The sequence below is a fragment of the Brassica napus genome, chromosome C5, assembly GCF_020379485.1.
Source record: "Brassica napus cultivar Da-Ae chromosome C5, Da-Ae, whole genome shotgun sequence".
In the NCBI taxonomy this organism is placed as follows: Eukaryota; Viridiplantae; Streptophyta; class Magnoliopsida; order Brassicales; family Brassicaceae; genus Brassica; species Brassica napus.
Window position 1 is genome coordinate 28221854 of NC_063448.1, and position 23955 is coordinate 28245808.

Consider the following 23955-nt stretch of genomic DNA (forward strand, 5'->3'; position numbering starts at 1 on the left):
GTTAGTCTCGGGTTTTAGTGATTTTTTAAATATGAATATTTTTACAAATCTAAATCGAATTGTCGGATCAGCGGATTAATCGGTTAGACCGCGAGTTTGGGTCGAATTCAAAAGTATTGATTTAAATGCAATAATATTATAAATACACAAAATTCTTACAAATTAACAAAATATTTGTTAAGTTATTAGTGAAATTATCGTCATAAAATAATCCGCGCTTGGTAAGCGCGGGTCAAGATCTAGTGATATCACTAAAGTATACGATTAAACAAATGATACGAGACAAAATATAAAATCGTTAATAACAATTATTATTTGGACCAGCGCCCTACTAATTGTAACTTATATTAATAAAATGAGGATCTTCCATTTGAAGAAAAATGGAAGCTTACCTGAAAATTTTGTGAACCTCGAGAAGGTAGGTTCATGTACAAATCTCATCTAAAGCTATTTGACTATTTAAGTAAATAAACCATAAAATTAATTCCTTTTGTAAGAAAATCTCATTATTCCCACAAATAATAAGACAAGTTAAAAGTAATAAAGTAGCTACAAGTGTGAGGTTTCAAGTGCAAAAGTCCCAATGCTCCAAAGTCACGACAACGATAGATGCAATATGAACTATCATAGTGAACAGTGTAACTTTTTTGATGGCTTAGAGCCTAGGGCCGGCCTAACTTTAAAAAAAATGCTCTACGTTCAAATCCTCCTATATATTAGATGAGAAGTCACTTAAGTGACTTTCATTTATGTATCGATCACTGGTGAAGTTTCAAAAAATTGTTATAATTTGATTAGTCGATGATTCTTTAATTTTTATTTATTTTAATTATATGTAAAATTAATGGTAAGTTTATAATCAATTAATATCACTTACCAAATAATATGTATAATATTGCAGATAATAACTTATGGTAACTAACCGTTGAAATTATGGAAAGATCAGTAATGTTTGATCTATTATTTTTTATTATTTATAAACTATATAATATAATGACCAAATATTTTATATAAAATAACTAAAATATATTTTTTTTGCCATCAGTTTTATATTTTACATAATGAATTATATTCGTATAAAATTTTATAATAACTATTAAAATCTTATAAAGCCTACAAATGCTTTATAGATTATTAAGATAGTTTTTTGAAAAACTCAAAAATATTTATCATATTTTGTGAAATCAACTTATCAGAAGTTTAAAATTCTTTATAAAAGCAATTATATAATTTATAAAAATCCTCCTATATATTAAATGAGAAGTCACTTAATTGACTTTCGCTTATGTGTCGATCACTGGTGAAATTTCAAAAAATTGTTATAATTTGATTGGTCGATGATTTTTAATTTTTATTTATTTTAATTAGATGTAAAATTAATGGTAAGTTTATAATCAATTAATATCACTTACCAAATAATCTATAGAATATTACAGATAATAACTTATGGTAACTAACTGTTGAAATTATGGAAAGATCAATAATGTTTGATCAATTATTTTTTATTATTTATAAACTATATAATATAATTACCAAATATTTTATATAAAATAACTAAAATATGTTTTTTTGCCATCAGTTTTATATTTTACATAATGAATTATATTCGTATATAATTTTATAATAACTATTAAAATCTTATAAAGCCTACAAATGCTTTATAGATTATTAATAATGTTTTTTGAAAAACTCAAAAATATTTATCATATTTTGTGAAATCAACTTATCAGAAGTTTAAAATTCTTTATAAAAGCATATATATAATTTATAAAAATCCTCATATATTTAAATGAGAAGTTACTTAAGTGAGTTTCGCTTATGTGTCGATCATTGGTGAAGTTTCAAAAAATTGTTATAATTTGATTGGTCGATGATTTTTAATTTTAATTTATTTTAATTAGATGTAAAATTAATGGTAAGTTTATAATCAATTAATATCACTTACCAAATAATCTATAGAATATTGCATATTATAACTTATGGTAACTAACTGTTGAAATTATGGAAAGATCAGTAATGTTTGATCAATTATTTTTATTATTTATAAACTATATAATATAATGACCAAATATTTTATATAAAATAAGTAAAATATTTTTTTTTGTCATCAATTTTATATTTTACATAATGAATTATATTCGTATATAATGTTATAATAACTATTAAAATCTTATAAAGCCTACAAATTCTTTATAGATTATTAATAATGTTTTTTGAAAAACTCAAAAATATTTATCATATTTTGTGAAATCAACTTATCAGAAGTTTAAAATTCTTTATAAAAGCATACATATAATTTATAAAAATAAAAATTATATGTTAAACAAGAAGTCACTTAAGTGACTTTTGCTTACATTTATATCACAGGTAAGTTTTAAGAATTTTTTTTAATTTGATAGTTTGATTGGTCGAACATTATAATAATGAAGTGATAGATAAGATAATTCTATGATTATTTTAAAATCGATAAGATAATGCTATGATTATATAATGTTTTAAATTTGTATAGTTTATAAATATTAAAGTTTAATGAGGTGATAGATAAGATACTGCTATGATTATACAATTTTTTAAAATAGATTTTATTTTCTTTGATCATGTATTTGTTAATCATTTGATCAAAATCATTTAAAATAAATATTTTAGCTACTTAAATTAATATTATTGAATTATCACTATATCTCACGATTCTAAAAATATAAAATTAAAATTTTAGATTTTCAAAATATTTTAACTTTAAAATTTTCTTATATTTATAATTATTATTCAAAATTTATTGAATTATATGTACAATATTTATTTTATTCCATACTTGTATCGGCGAATTCGCGGGCAACCACCTAGTACAAATTTATATCTACATTCTTCATATAAATTTTTAATAGTGCTTTATATAAAACTAAACTTGTTGTATAAAATCGGAATGTCCTTAGCGGTTAGTTTTTTTGCCAATGCTCCAGACCGGGCATGAGCAATATAGTGAAAGCTTTTGCGGATAGGTGCATTATGGCGATGTTAAACCAATATGTATATAGTCAGATTATATAACTATCAACGTCACTACATAATGTCAAATCTCTCTTGTAGCCAAACTCAATCTTTACTTTTAGTTACGTACTTCAGTTTACGTGATTATGATTTCCCATTGTTGAAACTTATGGAGGTGGCGGCAAATCAACAGGTCCAAAAACTAAAGAGAAAAATTATACATCCACTGATATTTTTCCCTCACAATAGCAGCTCATCTTTCTTATACACTATAAATGCCCTTAAACCCTTTGCTAAACTTCACCATTATCATCATATTAACTACATAGAAATTGGTATATTTGTTGTTATTCCTACACAAATCATATCATGGTGATGGCTACGAACCGAGCAGATTACGTAGTGTTGGTCGTTGTGCTGATAATTATGGTGGGATCGGTGTTACTAGCCAGTGAAGGACGACCGGTCAAGTATGGTTCGGGAGCTTTGACCCAGTTAAGAGACTCACATGTGTATAATGGAAGCGCAATGTCTTCCCTTAAACCAGTCGAGTCCTCTGTACAATATATTTCGTGGCTAGCCACGGTGAAACAGACCGGTCCAAGCCCAGGGGTTGGGCATCATTGAGCCAAAGGATACTAGTCTTAATCCTGGTATTCAACACAAAAGAAACAAAACATATAAATCTAAAATTATATATATGCATATGTAATAATCTTACCATGTTTTAATAGCCTGTAATGTTCATGCTTATCTCCTTTTATGTTGTATTGTTTCTCCTCTCTACGTAATTATCATATAGCCAAACCTTTATTATGCCTTCCGCAGTAAAAACACTTTGACAGAAATATTCCACGCAGCAAGATACATTAAATTGGTAATTCCATAAAAATATGAATGCAACTTTTTTTATGTATGAAAATACTATCTTTAAGAACAGAGGAAGTAAAACATAGAGCCCGCATATGCGAAAATTTTCACAATCTTACACATGTAATGATACACAAATACCATCTCCTAAGAATCTACTTCATAAGCAGCACGTAGATTAAAGTTCAAACAAAATGTAGCTCAAAGATTGGATTTTTTCCAAACCAGCATTTTCTTCTGATTTAAAGCAATGTTCTTGGGGCGCTCTTTTGAAGGTACATTTACATTTCAAAAGACAAAACAAAGAGTTTATCATACTGAGAAAATTACAAGTCACGAAGATAAATTGACATGCTAGGTAGGAGTTCAACCTCACTATGAGTCATTTTGCACAATCTAACGGTGAGTGCTGGATCAACTTATATCAAAGATAGAAGGACGACAATATCTCTGGAAGATTATTTATTGAGACTGGCGGTGGCGATTGCTCAAGAACTGCAAGCTTGCAATGAAATGTGAGCTAGATATCATTAACCTAATTGGCCAATCTTGAAAACGATAAACGGAGTCTTGAATTAGTTAAATTTCCAAAGATTTGATAACTTTTGAAAGCCAAGTCTATAATCCGTTGTTAAATTAAAAAGGAAAAAAGAAGAAGAAAATAATGCATGTTATACAACATTGTTATAAGGTGGTCACTGTATATATTAGTTTAATTTTTTTGGATTGAGATTCAAAAATAACAATCATAAAGAAGTGTAAAAAAGAGGATAGAATTCCTTTCTTTCAAATACAATAAATTAGATACCAACCTATGGTACAAAGATTGTACATCTTGTAAGCAATTGTAAGAAAAAACACAAAGTGGATCCTGTAACGACCCGAATTTTGACTTCGGAGTATGTTAGACTGCTAAGGACCATGCACATATCCAAGGCTAACTGATTTGTCTATAAATACTCACTTCCACATTGTTTTCTCTATCTGCAAGAATAAAAATTAGAAGTTAGAAGTTAAAGAGAAGAAAAAAAGAAAGAGAAAGAGTTTAAGAAGAGAGAAATGGAAGATGTTTGTGAGAGCTGAGCGAACAGAAGTCTTCCCCGGACCCACCACACCTTGAGGTCACGCCAATCTCGTCACCACCGTTCGCCAAAGAAGCTAACCACCGGAAAACCGCTTGCTTTTAGCTTCAGTTTCGGACCGTTCAGTAAATTGGCCATAACTCCCTAAAGGTTGAGAATCTCGCGCATGAAAAGACACTACTGTGTTCCTCTCGTCAAGACAAAGCCGTAGACACCAACCTCGCCGAATTCGGAGCTCGGACGAAGCCGCACGCTCTGTTCAAAGTTTCGCCTCCGCATGCGTGACGGCCACGCGCAGCCGCCGGGAATCGTCTCCGCCGCTTTCGTCGCCGTCCTCCGCCGCCGGATCGTCGCCGGACCGCTGCCAGACCACCGCTTCGCCGTCGCTGGACCGCCATGACTCGCCGGTGACTCGGTGAGTCAACTCAGCGAGTCAACTCGGTTGACTCGGTTAATCATTGGTTTGACTGGTTTGACCAGTTTAAAATGATTTCGGTTCGGTTAGGGTAAACTGGTCGGTTAAGTCAAATTGATTTCTGGTTAAGGGTTGACCGGATTGACCTTTGACCAGCGAGTTGACTTTTCCGCAGACTTCGACCAGACCCGTTTTAAACCGTTCGAAAGGCGTTCTAACTCGAAATTTAGATCTGATTTCAGATTCGGAGTCCATTTGAGCAGATGGAGTTCATAGATACCACTTCTCTTCATTGCTAAGGTGAGGGCTACTCCGATTAAATCCTGAACTAGTTTAGTACTACCGTTATGGAAAGTCTAGTTTCGAAACATGACCCGTCTCTGTGAATCGAGTCTGTTTGAGAGTTTTGTTTGTTTATTATTGTTATTGATTGTTAAACCGGAAATAGGATAATAGAGGATTCAACGATTGATTGAAATGATTGATGTTAAAAACTGTTATATATATATATATATATATATGTATATATGTGAGTCCATGTGTTGAGATTGCAGGGTGCAGAAGTGTCTGCACTAGGCTGCGGGATTTGCGGGGTGCAGAGGTGTCGCACTAGGCCGCGGGATTTGCGGGGTACAAAGACTTTTGTACTAGGCAGTGTGTTTGAGAGATCGCGGGGTACGGAGATATATGTACTAGGCCGTGTGTTTAGCGGGGTACAGAGTGGACTACTGTACTTTCGACGCTTATCGAGTTATATATATTTATATCCTTATTGATATAGGCACAGAAACCTCACCTGAACCAGGGTCCAACCGGATGTACTATTCAGCCAACCGAAGGACCAACCAGGATATGTGTTCAGTCAAAATGGCGTATCTCCGCAAAAAAGAGGAATTTTGCAATGAAAACAATTTTCATGCATTCTACACTCAACTTGGAGTTAACCCCAACTGGAAGCATCTCCAAAGATACTCGGACGCGGAAGATACGAATTTTACAAATCGGAGGTTCTACAGCCTATCCATCTGCGAGTATCCGAGTTTAGAAGATGTTTCAAGCCCAATGAAAAAGCATTCCGACCCAAAAAAACTCATGGAATTCAATATGGATCTCTTAAGTTTTCAAAAAGCCAAGAATGAGGAGAAAAGTCCACGGAAATATGGAGTTATGGCCCAATTCCCTAAACCGGTCAAACCAGTTCTTCAATTGTCTAATTTGGAATCTCACCGGTTCAATCTTAGTCAAACCAAACAATGGCGACCAGGAGAGGTTTATAAGCATCTGAGAAGTATATCCAGTGATTCAGGAGGAGTAGAAGAGTTCTTACCATGCACCAAAGCCCACATGATCAGGAGGATCTATTTATGGCCACACTTGCCTTATTTGGAGCATCTGGCAATAAAGCTCCAACAGCTCTTTTCCTATCAATTGAAGCACGACCTCAGCACATTCCAGACAATAAAGAAGGTTCTCAGGAAGCTCTCTTATCCCCTAAAACCGTCTAAGTACAAGAAGAATCAAGTTTCTCACTTGGAGCCAAAATCTCATAAAAGGCTCCAACGGCTAGTTTCCGATTTTGTTTCTCATTTGATTTGTTTCCTTTCTTTTTACATTATGACTGTTGGCTTTAGTTGTCTGAGCATTATATAAGCTCTCTTAGGATCTCATTTGTAAATCACCTTTCAATCCTTAAGAAATAATATTCAGTTTGTTTATTTTTATCAAAGAGAGTCTTTGAATAGAAATCTGTCCTTATGATACTTGAGTGATTCTTGTGTTCTATTGATTCATCTAGCATACGTTGTTTGTGTGATTCAACAGCCAGTGTTATTCCAGATTGAGAGATTCAATCAAACCCACGGATTGAGAGAGTCAATCATCACCTATCCAACATCATCGATCCATCTTCCATCATCAATCATCTATCCATAAACCATTCCATCCCTTTATCTATTTAGCTCATGTTCTTATTTTAATTATTCATAAACTCATTGTTCTTCATTGTTTCCAGGTTAGATTGGATTAAAAGGAACAGCAAGTCGGACATCTTCACCGTCTATCCATCCGGTCTTCATCCTTACCGATAAGATTGCCCCATCGCCCATCCATCTCATCGACCCAGCTTCCTAGCCTGCAACACTTATGAGGAAATGCGGTATGCTATCATCGCATTGGTTGTAGCATGTCTAGTCCACTAGACATATATTGATTGTTCTGTGTGGTGTAATGATGGACCATGGATTTGATCCACTTTCACCCATGGTTTATAGGTATTTTTACTACTAATTATTATATTATAGAGTCTATTTATTATATTTGTAAGATCAAGAGTGATTTGGAGATAAGTGATGATTTTGGAGCATTTTGGAGATATTTGGAGTAAGCACCCGAGATGACCGTGGAGCTCGACCATCGGTCGATATTGAGGAACGAATATCGATCGATGTTCACATCAGAACATCGATCGACAACGAAGCGCGCATAAAGCCCGTTTGGTCACAGCCGACTTGAAGCCCAAGTCTTCACCAATTTACAAGATTACCCTTGACGAGTTTTAACCTAATTATATAAGCTTTGCCACCATGTTAGAGGCAAAATGTTATTTCTTGTTTTTCTAGTTTTACTATTATCAGAAAAAGGTTTTTAGGATTTTGATAGATTGGAGAGAAGATCCAAAATTATATTTGTGATTGGAACTCCACTGATATCTATTTACTATTCTAATGAAGTTTTCTTACCTAATTGCTTTGCCATGTCTTAGTAGTTCCATTGTTAGATTTTAGGGTTTAAATAGGTTATGAGGGATTAGCCCCAACTATAGATTGCTGAGTTGTGATAATAATCATTAGGATTGTCATTAATGCCTAATTCTAGATTAGCTACCTAGAACTTGCCCTAGGATTGTTAGATAAAAGCGATAGCTTCATTCTCATACTGAAACAATTCTAATTGAGCTAAGATTCTTGCTAGAGTAAGGCGATAGCTGATCTAGTGAGCTTAGTGAGTATCATTCAACCCGCACATAAAGCTTAACTAGAAGCGCGTCGATCGATATCCAAATTGGATAATCGATCGACGGAGTGAAAGGTGTATCGATCGATATCCCTATAGGATAATCGATCGACATTTTCTACTGATTGAACACGCTTGTTTGGGTCATTAGATCTAGTTAATAAACAAGTCCAGAAACGCGAGAGCTGATTGACTTGTTATTTAGTAGTTTAGCTCTACATTATCATGCATGCAACTCATTAGGCATCTGTAGGATTATAATTCCAAGTTTCCTGAATAAAAACCCTAAGTCTAACTATTTCCTTTTAAGCATCAAAACCTCAACCAATCAATTGAGCAATTACTTGCTCAACAAAACTGCAAATTTATATTTTAATCATTAAACCATCCTACTTAACAAATCCCATTAGATTTATTAGGTTCTCTAGCTCCCTGTGGATTCGATCCCTAAGTACTGCAATTGAACCTCTTATTTGAGAGAGTAAATTCACTCTTTAGGGTAATTTGAGTGATACCATGTAATAGGCACCGTGATTGTCTCATGCTAGAGCTAGGCCTACATAGTTGTAGTGCTATGAACTGAGTAAGTGGTTTGCGGTTTAGCATCTCATACCTCACTGGGCGATTCCCCTGTCGCTCACCCCTCCTTCTTTCCCCTTTTAGGTGAGACCGATGAGCAGGAGTGATTACATCGGACCGGTGCTTTTGGGCTTTTGGGTTTTTACTACTATCTGGCTTTGGACTTCTATCACTTTTATCGTTTTATTTCTTTTGGGCCTTTAGGCTTCTATCTATCGTTTATGTTATTTATATTTCAGACATTTATTTTATTTACTAAAATTCCAGCGTGTACGTTGACTTTCAAATATTTATAAATGGATATTTCATATATTATTATTAATTATTTTATTTCGAAAGTGACGGGTGTCACAATTTTGGTATCAGAGCAGGGTTCCGTCCCGGGATGGCGATTTGTTGGGACGTGGTTTTGATTTGGCTTTGACTCGGTTTTAACTCGGTTTAACCGATTTTAAAAGATTTTCAAATTTGGGAATTTGGGAGTTTTAAAAGAAAGAAAAATACAGCACATTTCCGTTCAGTAACTTCTAATCCAATTGTCTTTTTATTGATGATGAGTTACTCATCATCATCCGTTCTCTAGCTAACAGGATTCTTGCCAGATGTTAGACAGATGGATGATGACGTCACTGTTTGACAGATTGTTCAAGTGTTTATCAGTTTTGCCGGTTGTGTTCGGAGATTGTCCGCATGTGGATATGTGACGTTGTTGCCACCACCCAAACTTTAAACCATCGCTCCACGAGTTTTTGTTACTGGAGATTATGTGGTATGAGATGTGAGCCATGAGTTGGCTTGTGTTATTCGTGTTGATGAGTATATTGACTGCCTTGGAGGCATGGTTAGTTTGTAAACTCGTGGGGATTGCTTTTGGATTGGGGGTGCGACATATTTTGTTGTGTTGATATTGGAGTTACGCTTGGTATGTTTGCCAGTTTTATGGCTGGAATGATCGTTTCAGAAGATGTGTCAGTTCGGACAGCTGACATAGAAACGTTGGGAGCTATTTATATTCATCGCGACGTACCAGTTATACTTGGAGTGCCGATTTGTTCAGAGACTCAGCAGAGATGGAGTTGAGTTTTGCGATATCATTCTTGGGATGGACTGGTTGTCACGACATCGAGTAGTGTTGGATTGCCGGAGGGCAAGAGTTCATATTTCTGGAGCAGAGTAGATTTTATTTGCATACATGCTACATACTGAGGAGTTATTGGACATTGGAGCAGTGGGATTTATGGGGACCACTTCAATGGTTAAGAATGGTGGACAGCATGAGCTGCATGCTCTTTCGGTTATTGCAGAATATGAGGATGTATTTGTGGCCTTTGGAATGGCCAACACCAGACACATGAGGCGCTCTTGCGATAGAGGTGGAGCCAGGAGCAGCACCAGTTTCACGAGCTCCATACCAATTAGCGCCAGTAGAGATGGCCGAGCTGAAAGAGCATATTGAAGATTCATCAGACAAGTACTTCACTGTGGGAAACATCATCATTGTTTGTAAAGAAGAAAGATGGGAGTTTCAGGCTTTGTATCGACTACATGGACTTGAACATGGTAACCATCGTATTCATGAAATGTTGGATTAGCTGCATGGGGAGGGTCATGGTTCTCAAAGGTTGTCTTAGCATCAAGATATAATCAGATTTCTATAGATGAGGAATATGTACGGAATGTGGGTTTCCGTATACGTTATGGATATTGTGAGTTTGTAGTGAAACCATTTGGGTCGACGAATGCACCGATAGCATTCATGAATCTTATGAATGATGTCTTTCGTGAAAACTTGGACAAGTGCGCGATTGTACTCATCGATGACCCTTTTGATTTATTTTTGGAGTATAGGGAGCATGATGAGCGGTTGCGGATTGTGTATTGATGCATTAGGATCTGGTCATTGCATATGTATCGCGTCAGTTGAGATCTCACGAGACCCACTACCCTATTCATTATTTGGAGTGGCTGCAGTGGTATTTGAGTTATAGTTTTGGAAATCGTAATTGTACGGGAAAGAAGTTCGGATTCTCTGGGATCATTAGAATCTGAAACTTATTTTCATTCATTAAAACCTGTACTTGGACAGTGCTGTTGACTTGAGTTTGTAGCAGGCCACAGTTTGGATATCGCATACCATCTGGTAAGGACAACCAGGTGTCAAATGTTTTGGGTAGACATAGGAGCGATGTTTCGGGAGCCAAGGAGGTTCATGAGCTTACTGGGATATTGCTAGTCTCAGATTGTGTGCTACTACTGTAGACGGAGAGTCAGCTGGCCTCGAGGCTGTAGAGAAGGCAGATTTGTTGTGTAGAATACGCAAAGCTCAGCATGCTGATGAGGCTTTGTGTAAGCAAAACGAGATCGAGAGTGTTGGATATCATACAGCTTCGAGCAGGATGTTCATGTATCGGAACCGGGTCTGTGTGCCAAATGTTGAGTTGTTGAGAAAAGAAATCTAGCAGCAGGCACACCACTCTAGTTCTTCTATTCATCCGGGGAATACCAAGATGTACATAGATCTGAAGCGTTACTACCATTGGCCTGGTATGAAGAAATATGTTGCTACTTTTGTATCACAGTGTCAGACATGTCAGTTGGTTAAGGCCGAGCATCAGATACCTAACGGGTTATTGCAAAACCTGCCAATGTCGGAATGGAAATGGGACATTGTGACTATGGAATTTTTATCAGGGTTACCGACCACTTCAGAAGGAAAGAATGCGATATGGGTGATCGTGGATAGATTCACCAAGTCAGCCTACTTCTTGGCAATTAAGAAAACGGACGGAGCTGATCAGTTGGCGTAGATCTACATTAGCGAGATTGTGAGATTGCACGGAGTTCCCGTGAGCATTGTATCGGATCGGAATGTAAATTTCACGTCTGAGTTTTGGAGAGCCTTTCAGAAAGCACTTGGGACAAAGGTCCATATGAGCACGACTTATCACCCGCAGACAGATGGTCAGTCAGAGAGGACTGTTCAGACTTTGGAGGATATGCTCCGGGCTTGTGTCTTAGATTGGGAAGGAAGTTGGGTGAAGTATCTACCTCTAGTCGAGTTTTCCTACAACAACAGTTATCACTCGAACATTAAGATGGCACCATATGAGGCTCTTCATGGTAGGCCTTATCGTATACCACTTTGTTAGACCAAAGTGGGGGAGCGACATGAGTTAGAACTAGTAATGGTTCGAGAGACGGTAGAGCAAATGGACATGCTCAAAGATTGGCTTTAGGAAACCCATAACCGTCAGAGGAGTTATGCAGTTAAGCGCCGCAAGGATTTGGAGTTACATATGGGTGATCTAGTATACCTGAAAATAAGGACATTTCAGGGAGGATCTAAGACTCAGAAGCTAAAGCAACTTAAACTGAGGTACATTGGATTATATCCTTTGGTAGAGTGGATTGGAACAGTTGCTTGCAGTTGTTTTATCAGCAGTGTATCAGATTTCCACGACGTGTTCTATGTGTCAGCGTTGAAAAGGTTGAGGGAAGCCAAAGTTTATTTTGCAGCAGACGTCAAATGACCGCAGAGGGATTATATGCACCTTGTCGGCTAGTGGAGATTTTGGATCACCAAGTGAAAGAAGTTCAGAGAATGTCGACCGTTGTCTGAGTTAGTTGGAAGAGTGATAGGATTCAGGAGGAGACCTAAGAGACCGAGCGAAGATTAGTATTCGGGGTTTTGTTACGATGACATTGGACATGTCAGCTCCTGACTTGAATTCGGGGATTCCTTATTAGTGTGGGAGAATTGTAACGACCCGAATTTTGGCTTTGGAATTTGTTAGCCTGCTAAGGACCATGCACATATCCAAGGCCAACTGATTTGTCTATAAATACTCACTTCCACATTGTTTTCTCTACCTGCAAGAATAAAAATCAGAAGTTAGAAATTAGAGAGAAGAAAAAAGAAAGAAAGAGAGTTTAAGAAGAGAGAAATGGAGATGTTTGTGAGAGCTGAGCGAACAGAAGTCTTCCCCGGACCCACCACACCTCGAGGTCACGCCAATCTCGTCACCACCGTTCGCCAAAGAAGCTAACCACCGGAAAACCGCTTGCCTTTAGCTTCAGTTTCGGACCGTTCAGTAAATCGGCCATATATCCCTAAACGTTGAGAATCTCGCGCATACAAAGATACCACCGTGTTCCTCTCATCAAGACGAAGCCGTAGACACCAACCTCGCCGCAATCGAAGCTCGGACGAAGCCGCACGCTCTGTTCAAAGTTTTGCCTCCGCTCGCGCGACGGCCACGCGCAGCCGCCGGGAATCGTCTCCGCCGCCGGACCACCGCTTCGCCGCCACCGGACAGCCGCCAGACCACCGCTTCGCCGTGGGAACGCCGCCGGACCGCCGTGACTCGGTGAGTCAACTCAACGAGTCAACTCGGTTGACTCGATTAACCATTGGTTTGACTGGTTTGACCGGTTTAAATTGATTTCGGTTTGGTTAGGGTATACAGGTCGGTTAAGTAAAATTGATTTCTTGTCAAGGGTTAACCGGATTGACATTTGACCAGCGAGTTGACTTTTCCGCAGACTTCGACGGACCCGTTTTAAACCGTTCGAAAGGCATTCTGACTCGAAATTTAGATATGATTTCAGATTTGTAGTCCATTTGAGCAGATGGAGTTATTGCTAAGGTGAAGGCTACTCCGATTAAATCCCGAACTAGTTTAGTACTACCGTTATGGAAAGTCTAGTTTCAAGACATGATCCATCTATGTGAATCGAGTCTGTTTGAGAGTTTTGTTTGTTTATTATTGTTATTGTTTGTTAAACCGGAAATATGATAATAGAGGATTCAACGATTGATTGAAATGATTGATGTTAAGAACTCTTATATATATATATATGTATATATATGAGTCCATGTGTTGAGATTGCGGGCTGCAGAGGTGTCTGCACTAGGCCGCCGGATTTTCGGGGTGCAGAGGTGTCTGCACTAGGCCGCGGGATTTGCGGGGTACAAAGACGTTTGTACTAGGCCGTCTGTTTGAGAGATCGCGGGGTACGCAGATGTATGTACTAGGCCGCGTGTTTAGCGGGGTACAGAGACGTTTGTACTAGGCCGCTTGTTTGTGGAGGTTACAGGGGTACAGAGTGGACTACTGTACTTACGACGCTTATAGAGTTATATACATTTATATCCTTATGAGGAAATGCGGTATGCTGTCATCGCATTGGTTGTAGCATGTCTAGTCCACTAGACATATATTGATTGTTCTTTGTGTTGTAATTGGCACCGCAATTGTCTCATACTAGAGGTAGGCATACATAGTTGTAGTGCTATGAACTGAGTCAGTGGTTTGCGGTTTAGCATCACATACCTCACTGGACGATTCCCCTGTCGCTCACTCCTCCTTTTTTCCCCTTTCAGGTGAGACCGATGAGCAGGAGTGATTATATCGGACCGTTACTTTTAGGATTTTGGGTTTTTACTACTATCGGGCTTTGGACTTCTATCATTTTTATCGTTTTATCGCTTTTGGGCTTTTGAACTTCTATCTATCGTTTATGTTATTTATATTTCATACGTTTATTTTATTTAGTGGAATTCCAACGTGTACGTTTACTTTCAAATATTTATAAATGAAGATTTCAGATATTATTAATTATTTTATTTTGAAAGTTACTGGTGTCACAGATCTTATAACCAAAAAGGTAGTAAGCTAAATATTCGCAAAAACCTTCTTAAATTTATGTTATTCTTGTTTCATTACGGAGTATCTTAGATGATTAGTCCTGAATGGTATACATCAATTTTTTTTTTTAATTTTCAATTTTTTGAATATCTGCTTAGGTGCCCGCCACCCAAAGAAAATGTCAAGTATTCAACCTTTGTGGTTAGTGTATCTCTCATCAATTATATTTGTCCCTTGGATACCAGCACATATGGATTACATATATGCTATTCCTTTAGCAACATTTCTACATAAAAATAAGAAACATAAATCAGGGTTGTTAAATTAATTGAAAGGTATATCAGAATCTACAAATTCATATTTAGTTATTCACAAAGAGTCGTTTCTAATTCCTTTGAGAACAATATTAGGTTTTCAAGTGTATAGACATATCAACAAAGGAAAAGATCACCATAGGGCAGCGTCAACATTCTGCGTCAACCCTTGTTCGTTTCGTTGACGCAGGAAACTGCGTCTGACGCCGCGTCCGAATGCCACGTCCTGCGGCTGACGCCGATAAAATCTGCGGTCGCGATATAGTATGCGGCAGCGTCAGCGTCTGCGAAACGAACAACAACTGTCTTCATTGACGCTGCCGCCGCCGCTGACGATGCCGCTGACGCTGCCGCTGCCGCTGACGCCGAAACCTGCGGCAACCAAACGAACAGGACTCATATGAATCTGCTCAAAACCATAGTGCCTCATAATAAATCGCGTTACTAATCTAGTGATAGAAGATTCAAAGAATTGATAAATTTGGAAAGTCTAGGATTCATAGTAAATGCAAACTAAAAAGAAAGAGATTGTACCAACCGTTATGTATAGAGAATTGATAAATTTGGAAAGTCTAGGATTCAAAGAATTGATAAATTTGGAAAGTCTAGGATTCATAGTACCATAGCATATTGTTCCTTCAAATAATGATAATGTTTATACCAACCGTTATGTATAGAGATTACCTTATAAGAGATTGTACGAAAAAATACAAAGTCGTTCCTAAAACCAAAAAGATATCAAGCTAAATGAGCAAATAAACATCACACCACCTGTTCCTTAAACTTTATGCTACCCTTGTTTCATTACAGAGAACAAGTTTTCTCATCTCCAAAAACTAATTAACATAAATGTTTTAATCATCCAACACCAATGTATATTGTTTTCATAAAAAGACAGTGGACATTTTGCTTTAAAAGATGTAGATGTACTCAGGAGTTATTTTGTTATTCATTTTAATTTTTGTGACATTTCACAACGGAACGGTTGAATCGTTATGTATTAATTCTATATCTCAGAAAAATAACAATCAATTTTTAGTTTTCGGATTCGACCTATCAATTATTCTTTCTTAACAATTATACATAGTTTACCAATCTTCTTCAGCGATATCTCGAATTTAAAAATAGCTTAATTTTCTCAAATATATATACCAATATATTCACCCAAGTGATTCTCCTCTCTCGGTTTTATCTCAATTTAATTAAAGTCTTTTTTTTTTTGTCAATGATTGCTTTTATAAAGCTTAACAGGCCATGGGCCGATTTACAAGCAAATCAAACTTAATCCACAACAAAATCGTGAAGCCCAAACAAAGTCCAACCCTTTTTTACAAACCCAACCCGACAGATCAAGTATCATGCATGTTGCACACGTGTTGGCTAATTACACTTCGAATTTTCTGGATTCGAGAAGAGTAATCTGGTGCCACCGTCGGCTACATGTCGGTCCGAGAACCACCGTTCCTCTTCGCCGCTTAGTTTGATTCGCTTGCTTGTTCCAAGCATCTCTAAATCGCCGCAAATCCAACGAAACTCTTCTTCATATCGCCAGATGTGAATCCCATGAAAGCTTCAAAATAGACAGCAACAAGATCTTTCCGGAACGCCTTCAATAAGACTCTGACTAATCTAAATCCGCGCCAACTCCTCACTGCTTCATCAATCATCTCCTTTCTTTACCTTACAGGAGACTTCACCAACAATAGAGAGCAAAGATTGATTCCTGTTATGATGAAGAAACAAAGCTTAGCCAGCAGATACAAATAAAAGGTTTCCTGGATTTAGCGGAATAATAGTGAGCACAGAGAAAGGGAGCAAAACTGATCTGGAAAAGAACCAGATTTTATTGAATAAAACCAAATCAGAATCAAAAGAAGAACATGAAGAACAAATTCGATTTGATTTGAAACTCACAACAAAATCGTCAAAACGAAACAAAAAATTGCCTATGCGAAAGAGATAATCGCCATAGCGAAACTACAATCGATCCAAAGATCGAAAACAAAAACAAAACAGAATCTCCTCCCCTGTGAAAGATTTTGATCGGGAACATGGGAGAAAGATTTCTCTCTCTAGAGAAAGAGAGAGGATTCTTGATTAAAGTTTAATATATGTATATAGTTTGATATGTATATCAAATTTATATTTTCTTAAAATGAATTGTTCTTGTATATTTTATCAAAAAAAAAAGAATTGTTCTTGTTTATTTGATAATTCTTTCATAAACTCAATGAAAATATATTGCATAGCTGATAGCTGATAGCTGATAGTTGATGACCAAAAAAATAAGCTGATAGCAAAACGATAATTTATATTAAACATCAATTTTCAATACATAATGCAACACAAAAATAAACCACTGTAACAATACCGAATATAAATACATAGATCTAATATAGACACTATGGAATGCATTAATAAAGCTAATATCAAAATCTTTCAGATGATAAATAAAGGGATTTTTGAGTTTTTTAGACAGACAAGAAAATACTTTCGAGTTTGGATGTTCGTGGATTCGACCTATATATATATATTAGGGTCGGTCCGTCCTACGGACGGGATATACTTTACTTGCGATCTAGATTATCATTTTTGTATGATTTTATGGTTTATGTTTTAGGTTTGCATATGTAAGTGATAGATATGATAATGATTTTTGTTGTTAGAAAATTTTACGTGAGGAAGGATTAAATACGATAAGATATATTTTGCTTGTTTACAATAGTTGTTTAAGAGTTGTGGCACTGATATGTTTATGAGGGCTTTAAATGGTTTTTATGTTGTTTTCTTTTACAAAAATTTGATCTCATATTCGGTGCATTGTGGTTTGTAATATTTCGGGTTCGGAATGATTGGGTTGTGGATAACTATTTTGTGTATGTTATAAGAATAATTACTCTTTATGTTGAAATCATAATCTTTCGACATGCTAAAGGAGTGGAAGTGGTGATTATTTGAAGTTGCATTTTTTTATTAAAAGTAGAATGTTATATTGAATCCGAAGAAGGTAATAAAGCAAAGTTAATCAAAATAAGAAAACATTGACACTCAAAATTATAAAGATCATATTAGTTCTATAACATTTCTTTTCAATATAGAGACGCCACGTAAAGAACATTTAATCTATCTCCAGCATTTGTCAGCTCGAGACATGTCGGTTTGCCGTTCATGACAATACATAAATTTCATGGATTCTTCATATTCTCATGTTCATAGCAAAATTATGGCATAGATATAGTTATCTTTACCACAATTGTTGTTTGCATATGTGAAGATGTATTAGTCCTTATTGCGGTTTTGTTTCAATGTCAAATTTGTTTGTTTGTTTTCCTAATATTAATTCTTGTATAGAATAAGTAAAGATTTTCTTATTTAATCTCTCATACACTGACTTTTACAGTCATCGATCTGAAATGAATTGAACGGTTTTAGGATATTTTAAATTCTCTATGTTACAATTAAAAAAAGTAAAGAAAAACGCATTGGTTAAAATTTAATCGTATGTTTAAAGAGTATCCTGGACAGCGGTCCATCTTGAAACTTCTACGTGTGCAGCGCCAAAGTAAATTATTAAGTTCTTTGTGAACTTTTATATACTATCATCTCTGTATACTTTATAACATAAAACTTCTACAGTTACCTCTTTAAATATTTAACATGCACATTTGGCTACTTTACTATGAAGATTCCATTTCGACCTAAGTTTTTGTTTAAAAAATAATAATAATACAGTTATATCATCACAAGTACATCATTCACAATTTACATTCGCATCCAGAATGCTCTTGCTAACGTGACGCCTTCATTTTATAATTAATATTTGATTATATTATAAAATTACTTACAAAAGATGAAAATTATTTAATTTCTACAAATTGTTTTTAATTTAACTTAATAGTACAAATATTATGATATTTAGCTAACATATATTATACTTCCTTCTGTATCGAAAATCCACATTATAGAAAAAAAATGGTTTAAATTTTTTTTTTTTTACATTTTCAATTCATTACTAAATGGTTAATTGTAAATTTCAAAAAATATAAATGTTTTTATTAAAATTTTATTGATTAAAAGTTACGAAGAATAGTTAGTTTAGAAATTAATCTATTGATAATCAAAATTTCGTCTGTTTTCTTAATACTGGTAAAAGTTCTAAACCATATATATTTTTGAAATGGAAAGAGTATTAGATTAGATGGTTAACTAACATAGGTTATTAAATCTTTAAATATATTGGAATTTATGTTTGTTATCAATTTTTTTTTTTGCTCGTGACTCGTCACCAACATATTTTTCGTTTTTGATGTTCAATAATATGTGAAAGTAGGTGTTTTTTTCTTCACATATTTCAACCGCGCAAATGTGGATCTGTTTCATTTTTGTTATATTTTTTTCTCTATTGTATAGTTGCTTGTATAAGGGTTATGTTCACCTTACCAAATTATATTATTTCTAGATCTTGTGTATTTGATAAACAGCGACAAAACCATAAGTTCTCATAACAGCCTCTGTACCCAGTAAAACCTTTAAAACACATCCAAAGCCAGGTAAATAACCGAAACAGGAAGCATAATTTTACAGTAAAGCTTAGAAGAGTTGGATCAAGACATAAATTAAAGAGTTAACAAAAGTCCAAAACCATCAAAATCCAAAACGTCTACGAAATCAGCGGAAGAACAAATAACAGGCTAAAGTCATTGAGTATCACTGTAAATTTTGGAGGCAAAAACCTACACAGTGCAGGTTTGACGCCTTTTTGTTTTTCAATCTTCATCTGATCCCATCTTTTTTACTCTCTTTGATCCTTTCTTCTTATCTTCCTCTTCCTCACTATATTTGCTTTCATAATTCTCTTCATTCTCATTTTCTTCTTCCTCCTCCATGCCTTCTTCTGTAACCTCACCCTCCAAATCACTGGTTCTTTTCAAAACCTCAACTTTAAGTAATGTCTTTTGATCACAACTGATCCAACCATCTCTTACGCCAAACTCATAAGCAAGTCAAATTATTAGTATCTTCTGCAAGTTTTTTAGCGTTTCCCCGTTTCCAATCTTGATCGGCTTTTAACCTTCTCTAACTTCATTGTTCTTTGCCTCGACGTTTGCTCCTAAACTTTTCAATGTCTAACAAACATCAGTTGAAGACGAGTATAGCTTCAGCTCCATCCATGAAACTAACCTTTTGAAAGAGCCATACATTGTTTGAATCCGCAAGAAGAGCCCATAAGCCTTTCTCTTTGTGGTAAGGAGAGGGAGGAATAGCGCCTAAGAGTCAATTGAAAAGTTTTAGAGTGATCCAAGCTTGAACTATCACCTTCTGTTTTGCACGTGACTCCTACTTTCAAAGAAGGTATGATTTTTATACACCTTCTCGATGTCTACAACATTGCTCTCCGACAAACCAGCAACCCCCGGAGGAGTTGAAGACGTTCTTCCAAGTGAAGCTCTTGAAATTCTCGGAATGATCTAACCTGCAACGCAATCTTTTGAGCGATGAATTTACTGAGATAAGGGAGCCTACAATAAAAACAACAACATTAATAAACCTGAAAATTGTAAACGTTCTGGAAAGTTAACTTTAAAAAAAAATCTTGATACCTTAACAATGCACTCATTTAATCTTAAAGCTTTATCCCCTTGCCAACACTGCTCTGTTTGCAAGTACCATCGATTAATATCGTGTTAATAATCACATATGATCGTATTGTAAGTGGCAACATCAGGCAAAACAATCATTATATCAAGAATAAACATAGGTTTATTGGTCTCCTCGGATTACCAGTAGCCACTTACCAGAACAATTAGAAGTTATCACATCAGGATGACAGGAACAACACCAGAAACTTTAGGAAACTAAATCTTGTTGACCTGACCAGACCAGAAAACAATTAATCTGTGAGAAAACATTTCCTACAATATTATATGAAAATTCTTGCCATCATTAAACCCTGTTAGCCCATTAATCAATCTGATATAGAATCTATAAACAATCCATCACCGACATTTCCTACAGGTTAGTTCTGAATCTATAAGCAATTCAATTGAAAATAAGGCTAACTTTCTCTATAATTGACGCTTTACATTTCCAGTGGTTTTTTTGCAGTGGATAATAAGTTGGGAAAAAGGTAATTTCGAGGCCAAAGTGGTTTGTTCTGCCTTGCATGTTTGAAGTTGTTCACCCTCTTTTAATTCAATTCCATCCCAAGACTCTGTTAATTTCTCAAAACCTTGTAAGTGATAACATCAGATTTTCATAAAATGGTCAGAGAAGAAGGCTTAAAACAAAACCTCAAAAAACAATTTGTTCAAAGAATTAACGTTAGTTTCCTTTTGAAGAACTTCATCAGATTTCATAAAGTAGTCAGAGTAGTATGAAAGCAAAACTTGGAAACTCGATCTACCTAGACTTTAGGTACTGCCGCTTCCAGTCAACTGATTCTTAAACGGTATTAGGGATTGAAACTGGGACCCTCAAAATAATTGTACGGAGCCTTCTTAGATCTGCAGCAAGAAAATTTTCATTGTATATCAAATCAATAAAAAATTGCAGATGAGAGATGAGGATGAAAGAGTTACTCATGTTTTGATGAAGCCACGAAGACCTGGTTTAAAGCTTGAGTTGATTGCATCTCAAAATATCATGAACGCATGGAAGCTTGATCGCCCTTATGTTCACATACTTATACCTAACACACACCGTCTCGCAGAACTCATCGTGAGGGACTGGATCAATGAGATTTAACATGAAAGCCTTAAATCGGACCGTTTCAGATAATATGAAGAAACTCAGGCGTCGAGGCCGTCGAATGAAGGGGAGAGAATGTGTTTTGTCTTCCTGAGACACGTGTCACTTTTTTAGAGCACGACTTTCTGACCTGTCTGCTGAGGTGGTGTATTCTGGACTGAATAAACTCTACTTTATATAAATAGATATATATATATATATATATATATATATCTTATGAAAATAATTGTAAAATTTAAACCGCAATTTCAAATGGAGATCTGCTTTCAGCTATACCTAGTCATGAGAGTCAAAAACAATCCTACAAGGTTTCATATCAATATGATCTTATTGAATTTTTCACTTAACTTGTAAAATGGGTCATACCACCTTCTGTTCCCACTTGTTACTGCAAGATGACACCACAATATAGTAATGCAGAAGATAAATCAAGAGACAAATACACAAGCAAACACTAAAGTTTTTATTAGAATCTCCTTTAAACAATCTTTACAAGACCTTGTTTATTTAGCTTTACTCGTGCAGTGTTAACACCCTAACACACGACACTGAAAGATTCCTAAGCTACCCGCTTATGTCTCTCTACTGTCAAGTACTTCAACCACTACTTCAGCACGACCCCAGAACACTTCCAAGAGCTTCTCTCTCTCTATAAGACCAGCCTTTGTGTCTCTGTGTCTATACAGACGACCCCATAGTTATCTTATAGTTGTTCTCCACGTTCCAAAAACCCTAGTCTCCAAGGCAACATGTATGGACATCTTCCATAACAATAAGTGCAACTTTCATTTTCTTGGAATGCACTTATTCCTCTTTCTTTTAGTCATAAATTTGCTCCTCAAGTTTATTCCTCTTTCCTTATCTCCAAGATACTCTCTTGCTCTCCAAGTCTACACGACTCCAGCTCAGCATCTTGACTCCACATGGTCTTCACCACTCAACACGACGTCTGCTTCAGAAACTACGTCAGCGACTACTTCAGGGCAGACATCTTACATCTTCAATCTCCCCCTTTTAGCTTTGTGTGCCAATCAAGCACAACAATCTTCTGGTTCAGCAACCACGTTGCAACCACGTTCCCCATCTGGAAACTTCCACACCAAATGTGCTTTTCTCCCCCACGAGATGTGCACCACACCATGCTTTTCTCCCCCATGAGTTATGCATTCTTTGTACCAGAACATCATCATTCTCCCCCTGCTTGATTGCATACTAAGCTAAAATAGATGCTTAGATGTCAAGCCTTACAGACCCATCTGTCTGTTTCTTCATGTTTAATCATGATACAGCCTCTGCTGCAGCGGAATAACAAGTACTACATCATGACCTGACGCACCTGCCGAACTACCCTTCGACTAGCTTCTGTTGAGGACCTGGCTTCCGTCATGTGTTGTCTTCTTGACCATGAGCCCTTCCCCATCCACACCGAGTGCTCTCTGCACTCGTTGCTATTTTCTTGGAGTGATTTCACTATCACCCTCCTGAAGATCATTTCGCATCACTTCCTGACGCACTTCGATCTCCTTCTCCTTTGTGCCACAAACAACCTCGTGTCCTGGCTTCAGACTTGATGCTTCTTGATCAACCTCAAGATCACTCCTACCAGAGCTGCATCCATCTTCTGATGTCTCATCTTTGATCTCATCAATTAACCCACTCTTGGCTAAGGACACCTCTTCAACCCTCTTGGGTTTAGTGAACGTCTTGTTCACCTTCTTGGCCATGTTTCTGCTCTTCTCACGAGCAAAACACCCCACCTTCTTGTGTCCAACCTTCCCACAGAACCAACAGCACATCCGATGTTGCTTCTTGCTTGGCCTGACACAGTTGCTGATGCACCGATCAGTCTCCTTCCTTGTACCAGCTGCAAAACCATGCTTCAGAACCTCCTGTCTGACCTTCATGTTGTTGCTCTGATGTACTACTTTCGGCTTGTTACTCATAGCTGCATGTTGTAGAACTTTTTGCCTTACTCCCCGTTGTACGTCCCGACGTACTTCCTGACAAGCTTGATTGGCTCCACTTTTTGATTTGCTCCCCTACACGAAATGTGATAGCCCCTTCTGTTGTACGCCAGTACTCTCAGCTCCTCGGTATCCCAGTCCCCAATTGACCTTGGTTGGTTGTCCCATTGAGAGTATCTTATCCAAGTCCTTGGTCCCACTATTGAGCATCCTGACCCGCTTGTGATTCTCAGCCAAATCACGTTCAAGCATCCTTGCTCTCTCTTGTTCACCAGTTCACATTCAAGCATCCTTGCTCTCTCTTGCTCACCAGTAGCAATTTCTCTCAGCTTGCTA

The 23955-nt window shown here is 36.5% G+C and overlaps 1 long non-coding RNA gene across 3 annotated transcripts; it reads right to left on the bottom strand.

Moving 5' to 3' along the window:
- Positions 1-19429: 19429 nt before the first annotated feature.
- LOC106417746 lies at positions 19430-20738 on the bottom strand. Of its 3 annotated transcripts, none has more exons than XR_007323364.1 (3): positions 20704-20738; positions 20509-20561; positions 19430-20381 (listed from the first exon to the last, which is right to left on the bottom strand). It is a non-coding gene; the product is annotated as an uncharacterized LOC106417746 (long non-coding RNA). The 3 variants fall into 3 exon arrangements; XR_007323363.1 differs by having other exon boundaries at positions 19430-20427; positions 20509-20556; positions 20704-20734; XR_001283424.3 differs by having other exon boundaries at positions 19430-20427; positions 20704-20733.
- Positions 20739-23955: the final 3217 nt, after the last annotated feature.